The following is a 7,423-nucleotide window of genomic DNA, read 5'->3' as shown; positions in this document are numbered from 1 at the left end:
TGTGAGTAAAAGAAAACTGTGACTAAAATACACAGACGGACAACTTTGGATTCTCAGATGATGTTTTTCTAAACGTGAAAGTTTAAAACGCCCGGGACGATTTTTAGATCATGAAAATAGAAGATGCTTTCGCTATTCTGAGAATTCCCAAAATGAAATGCAATTAGAAGACTGACATGTTGAGGTTGTAACAATAAATGTGGTATGTTATGTATACCATAACCATGCCACCGTAGCATTTTGATGAGATCACGTGGCAATGACACAAAACATAAAACTATATGATCCATACGCGAAGATGTTACTTTTGTGAGATTCCACTCTCGCGTTTGCATATCCTCACGCAGCCTGGTGGCGTCCCGCTGATTCAGCGCGGCAAGCCAAACGGCGCAACGGTCGGGCTCGGTCGCCATCGCGCCGCCGCCGCCCCCCCCCGCCCACCACATTGTCATGGCAACGGACCCCAACAAAGAGATTTAACAGTTTGATGTCGACATGGAGTGTCTTCCAAATCAGTCTTCAGTGAGGAGTCATCTCATTGCAGAATCAGTTCTAATCGAAACGCCAAGCATGCATGTCAATAAGACCCCCTTGGAAATATGATTGTGTCGGTTTATTGTTGCGATCTGCTGCCTGCAAACCTTACTGTGAATTGTCCAGCACAAAGACTGTTGAAGATGTTTGACCTCCAAAATGACCAATAATAGGTCCATGCTTTGGCGATTTTAGGAGGACTTCCAACAAGAAAATATTGTGGAGAGAGTAGAGGGGAAAAAAAGTTAAAGCATCAAAAGGTTTGGGGATGAATTTAGTTGCTATTTTTTATTTTTTTGCAATCTTTCACCAGTTGAGTAAGGTTTGATTTTCAACAAAGAATAAGAGCCCAACTGACCTCGTGCGAGTCGCTGCTTCCACGACTGTATCAGAGAAATGCAGGTGAGTAACTGCGCTACAGGTACACTGGCCTATATAGTGTATTCAAAAAAAATCTACAATGCACTGACTCTGCAATAAGTGAACCGTGATTTAGCGAGGGATCACTGTACTTCATTTTTTTTTTTTGGGGGGGGGGGGAGCTAAAAGCCCCCTCCAAAAATCAAGAAATAAATAAAAAGAAAAGCACGCTTATTGACTCACTTGTTTTGCGAGACATGATGCTTGGCTGCAAGTAAACCGAAGGAAAGGAAGAACAGGCTCACAGTAAATATAGTGCAGCAAATATTACATTATTTACCACAACAAATGAATGTTGTAGTAGTAACACATTCACTATTGATATTAGTCAAGAGTCGCAAAGAGGCCTTTTTTTTGCAGCTGCATGAGTGGACGCAGGGGCCCTGTGTGAGGGGAGGGGCCCCAAATCACACACACGCGCGCCTGCAGTCCAACCCGGCGGAGCCCCGAGTGACTAATTGACGATATTTACTTGCTTACTTCTCATGCTAGCTGTTGCATGCTTGCTTGTGAGATAAATAAATGATAAATAAATGAAGCGAGAGGGCCAACATGGGAATACATGCATAGCTAATTGAGCAGCGGGGAGATGGGGGGGCGGGGGGAACGGGACGGGATGTGCAGGTTGGTCTCAGCCGGCGGTATGTTGCCATCTTCTGGTCCTGCAGGCAAACTTCAGGGAGAAAAAGAACTTCAATACTCGACGATTGCTTCAAAACTCCTCTGACACTTGATCAGGAGAGGAATGCGTTCGCCTTGGCAAATTCATTAGCCAAAAATGTACAACGTGTCACGTGTGCATCAATGCGATCCTGAAGTTACGCAACACAAGCAGACCGATGGCAAGAGGTCGCCTTCTTGAACGGACCGCGCTCCATTGCCCTTCACTTTACACCCGAAACTTTACTGAAGCAGAATAATATTGGCTTTGCATGCGAATACACTGGAACAAAACTAAAAAGGGGATTTCATTTTGCGTCGCCGTTATTCCCCACATTATTCCATTTTATGACTCATAATTGTAATTATTTGCTCGTCATTTCTCCATTACGTTGGCTTTCTCCCAACGAGTTCCTCCTGCACTGAGGTTGCGTTCTGAAAAGGGAAAAGATTGTTTTGCACGTGTCCGCAGCTGCTCCACTTTGCCTAATGTGGCCTTTGACGAGCAGCGAAGAGCTTTCGCTTTGAAGGCCGGACACCGGATCTGAAACGCGGTCCAGAGTAAACACTGGCGGTCTGGAGGTGAAATGGGCCGAGCGCTCGTACGGCCCCGCCGCTGAAATGCAGACGGCTTCAAAGAGGACCACGCCCTCCGGTCCTCGTCCGTGTCAGCCCAGGCCTGCATGAGGCCCTTTGCAGCTTTGGGCGCCGTCTTTACACAACGCACACGCGCGTGTGTGTGTGTGTGTGTGTGTGTGTGTGTGTGCGTGCGACCGCTGCTTGTCAGCGCCAATTGCATGGCTTTAATTGCAAAAACACATTAAGTGCAAGTTAAACCCTTCGTCTGTACGCCAAACCTCCAGGAATGAAACCGGACACACTTCTGTCTACTTCTTGACTTTTTCTTTGTTCTTCTTTACATTCTATGGTCCTTGAACTCAGTCAGGCGTGTCTAAACTCTGCCCCTGGAGGCCATTCCCGCCTATTGCTTTGAAAGACACAACAAAATTCTAATAAAAAAATAAATAAATAAATAAATGAAAATTAAATATTGCAATGTGTTCTCAAATTCATTTCAATAATTCTATTTATTCCATGTAATTGAATATTCATGAACAAAATATAGAATAATAATACATGACTGATAGCAGTAACATTACATTCAGTTGAAGTTACATTTTAATTGAACTTTCCAAAATCAGCAAAAAAAATAGAAATGTTTGTTAGTTGATGATTGCGCCATTCAAGTGTAGTGCACTATGTACTGGTGAAGTTGGTAAATGACACTTTTTTTTAGGCATCAACACATTGTTTCAAAAAAATGTTAGAACTGAAGATATTTTCTTCTTGAATCTTTGATATTTCAGCTGCACTACTCTTGCCAAAACCTTTCAACTGTGCGCATGTGTTTGACCTGTGCGCCAATTACATGAACTGCAAACACACACTCCATTCAATTTCAATGAGTGGTCTTTGCAGTAAACTTCCAGGAATTAGACAAGACGCGCTCCGAGCCGGCGTCCAATGCGATCCGACAAAACCAGCGCAGTCCACAAAGCGCTTATTTACCAACAACAGCAGATATTTCTTGAATTTGTCGTGAATTTAAACGCACAAGGGGCTGCAAGGATCGTCGCAGTGAAGTGTTACCTCGTGGTGAAGTTGGTAAATTTGACTTTAGTTGAGCTGTCAATGCACTGTCCGGCAAAAAATGGAATATGTGAAATTGACGTAACTGCAGCAGCAACCATTTTTGAGATCTCAACTCGTGTTCTAAATCCAAAATGGTTCCAAGTAAAACCACGACCTGTGTCGACGATTGAAATCAGTAAACGTGTAACTATCAGTTTATTATTTAAATTCAACAGTTCATTGGGAACTTTGTCATGCGATTGACGGACTGTTGACTTAAGCATTGGAAAACTATTTAGCAAGGTGCCTGGACCCCTGTGAAGTTTCGGGGATCACAAAGTGGCCGGAGGACACAAAGAGAGCGAGAGAGACGTTAAACTGGTCGTGAAAATGAAATGTTCATATTGCTTGATCAAAGTGTGTGAGACTGAGATTATGAGAAGTGATTTTATGAAGTGGTGCACATGTCAGGATTTTCATGATTTACTTTTAATTCCATCAATTCGACTCAAGGGGAGTCATTAATTTATAATAAGGTGTATGTGGTATTCTTAAACGGGTTGTTTCTGAATCCACCTTTTTCCAGGATTGCTTCCAATGTTTTGAAAAATGGAATTTCTGTCAAAGCCATCGTAACGAAAAGATACTGTTTGTATTTGTTCCTCACAAATTGCACGAAAATAAGCACACAATTGTATATTTTTAAATACAGCTTCTTATAATTTATTAGATGTTATGTAATTACTTGAAGACTTGATTTGATTACAAATTGATCACCAAAATGGGTCATTTGTCTTTCAACAATATATTTGCTTGAATAAAATGGAACCATAGATTTAAAAACATGTGATTGCATTACAATGTAATTACTTAGTAATCCTTATTTTATTGGATTTTGTTTCGTGTGTCATTGTTGGACATGTAAGGTACAAGGTAAATAAAAGCTATTGCATATTTAAGTCATCAATGACTACTTGAAAATAAATAGACATGCAAAAGAGTTCAATCTTTTTCAGTATGATGAAAATTCTCAAGATGTTCTTTTCATTAAATATTTCCAATAATATTCTATGATCTATTATCAAAGCATTTTCTGCACGTTTGCAAGCTTTTCCCCCCCCTGCAGTTGCTGGTCGTTTTGTGGGCAGCGCTGCCCCTAGAGGTCACATTGTGAACTGCTGCCTCATCTCACTCGATGGAGTGCATGAGAGCATTTGGAACAAATGCATCAAGTTTAAAAGATCTTTGATTGTGCAAAGAGCCTTCCTATTCTTTTCTATTTATCTCCATTTGACACTCTTTAGGCTGACAGCTGCTTCCTCTCACATTGCGCACACGCACACACACACACAAGCACGCACGCACGCGTACGTAAGTGATTTCAGATTTCCAGTGAAAGTATAAAAAATGAGGTTGAATTGTGGGCTTTAATTGCTTTTTCATGATCCGGCAACGGTGCGCAAAATGCGGTGTAAAGAAGCCCAATTAGCGTCTTTGGAGCGCCGGCTGCAGACAGCGGGGTTCAAGCAAGCTTGATTGTCTTTCTCCGCTCGCTGCAAGGTGATAGCGGCCTGGACCCTTATTACCCTCGCAGCCTTCTGTTAAATTTGCCAGGGGGGGGGGGGGGGGGGGGGAACCTACACCAGGGCAAGAACAAAAGGCACGCATGGCAGTTTGGCCAAATAGAAGCCGGATCCCCGAAGGATGCGTTCGTTTGCTGCAAGCTCGGAGCACGCAAGAAGCTCGGACGCATTGGTCCGCCTCAAAATGCAACGGAAACTCGTTCACAGCAGATGCTCGCAGCTAATTGGTCTACCAAGGCCTGACCCCGGCTCCCGTGCTCATATTTACTATTTGCGAAAAGTCCACTTCTGGAGGGAGAGCTTGTGGCGTTCGCTCTTTCCAGCGCCGCCATGACGGATGGGCCTGTCTTGCTTTGTTTTTCTTTTTTTCGGTATGGATGTAGTGCGCAGAGGCCGGCCATATGCCGCTGGCACACATCCGCTCCAAACGCCGCCTACTGCAGAAAACGGGCGGGCAGGCGCAAGATGAGTCAGCGGCAGAAAAACGATGCCACGTCACCACCATCCTTGGGCGACTTTGGAGGAAGTTGCGCAGATGTAGTCGCCGGGTGACACGTTGCTTTCATCGGCGTTTCCAGCCCAATTCCCGCTTTCTAATCCAAAGCGGCAAAAGGCCCGATTCCCAGATGCCGCTGAAAGATTCCCTGATCGATTATCCTGGTCACTGGGGTGTGTTAAAAGTTGTCACAATTAATCGATAACTATTTTGATTATCGATGAAGTGTTTAGAGCTATTGTTTAACTTAAAGTTTTATAAATCCTCTGATCTCAGCCTCTCGACAAATATTAAGCGATTTCAAAATAAGACATTTGCAAACATCTGCTTTTACTGTGGAAAACAATGAACAACATTTTCCCAGTTTTTCGAAAATATTACAGGACTAACCAGTAACTGCGTCATAATTTATTGGTCGCTAGCAAATAAGCAAAGGGTTAGCCTACTTCTTCTACTACTGCTCTTCTTTGTATTATACGGCCGTGGTTCCACGCTGCCTCTCACAGGTCAGTCTCAGTACTACAACACACTCACGATTGTCGAAGAAAGTTTTTTTCCTCATCACGTGTGGGGGGTCTGTCGCATTAGAATGTGGTTAAAATGTTAAAAAGCAGATGCAAAAAGTGCATTGCGGATTTCTATGAAACTTTGTGGCGTGCTTGGGAGAAGGCCACGGATTATTTTTAAGGATTATAAAGGTGAAAACAACTCAAACGGCAACTTTGTTTTTCAGATAAGATGCAAAGTGAAATACATGCTTTCCATTGGATGTTAACAATTTGTGGAGTTTTGGGAAATGTTCTCAGTGACTAATACGCAAAGACATAATTCATGCATATGCCAGAGTCATGATATCACTGAAGGTGACACTGAAATTGGGTTAGTGGATATTAAAAAAAAAAAAAAAAAAAGAATGTTTTTAAATTCAATCGGATTTTTTTTGGGGAATCCAGAACAAAGACATCATTTTTAATCAAACAATAAATCCATTTTTACTTGCCGTGGGTTGTTTGTTTTTCTTGCATGCTTCTGCAAAATCCATTTGTAGGGTGTGTTGCCAAAGACGGACCCACTCTGTTTTGGCGCACTTTGTGTTAATTCCCGAATTAATTTGTATTTTTTCGAAGAATATCATACTATGTTATTAATCAGAGAATTCGTGCATACGCAGGAGAAGTGTTCAAGTGCACTAGTCGGTGTGGATCCAAAGGTTTTCCTTGGTGGAGGTCTGCGCTGGACTGACGCACATTCGAAACAGCGTGTGGCTGTATTGTTTGTGGAAGTCGAGGGTGAGAGGTGGGAGATGGCACAGGGGGCAGGTCCATCTGTCCCAAGCAGCTCCTCCCCCTCGGCCCCCGTGAGAGCAGCACAGCTGTTACGGCAAGACCCGATACTGTCCGCCGCCCCCCCCTCCCAGGATGAAACGAAGCGGCTCGCGGTGCAGTCGGGCTGCACGTCGGCAATTTCAGACCTCTTTAGATTCATTCTTCATGCTCGCTGCAAATGACTAAGGCACACACACGAGCTGGTGCCAGGTAATACATTTCCATCTCCTTGCACTGTACGTTGTGCTTGTTTTTTTCGAATAAGGCTCACGGTGCTACCGAAAGGCAAAACACACACGCGTTCACCTTGAAGACAGTCAAAAGACCTTCGGAAATGTTCATTCTCTCTTGGACTACTTCAAAAAAGATAAATACACGTCAATGATTTGTCTATGATCTTCAACATTGTGCCTCCTAAGCCCCTCCAGGGGTTGAGGGGCTCCACCAGCAAGTAACAAGAATCAATCTTTGGGATCTCGCAGGCTTTGTCAGGGAGCCAAATTGGCACCACCATGTCCATTATGCTCGTGGGCCCGGCCACAATTTTGGCACCCCTTCCGCAAAATGATTACGTACTGTATGCTTGTCACTGCAGGGGTAACCTCAAAGGTTTTGCTTGTGTACCCTTGAACTTTTGACTCTCTTGGAAAATATATAATAGGTCATCATAGTAGTCAATAATGAGCCCTACGGGGTAAAATGAATGTGGACTGAAGCTTGAGGGACAGCAATTGACTCTTACTATACACTACCTCGATTACCGCTTTAAAACT

The sequence above is a fragment of the Phyllopteryx taeniolatus genome, chromosome 12 (genome assembly GCF_024500385.1).
Source record: "Phyllopteryx taeniolatus isolate TA_2022b chromosome 12, UOR_Ptae_1.2, whole genome shotgun sequence".
NCBI lineage: Eukaryota > Metazoa > Chordata > Actinopteri > Syngnathiformes > Syngnathidae > Phyllopteryx > Phyllopteryx taeniolatus.
The sequence above is the reverse complement of the archived record's forward strand: the minus strand, read 5'-3'. Positions refer to the sequence as shown.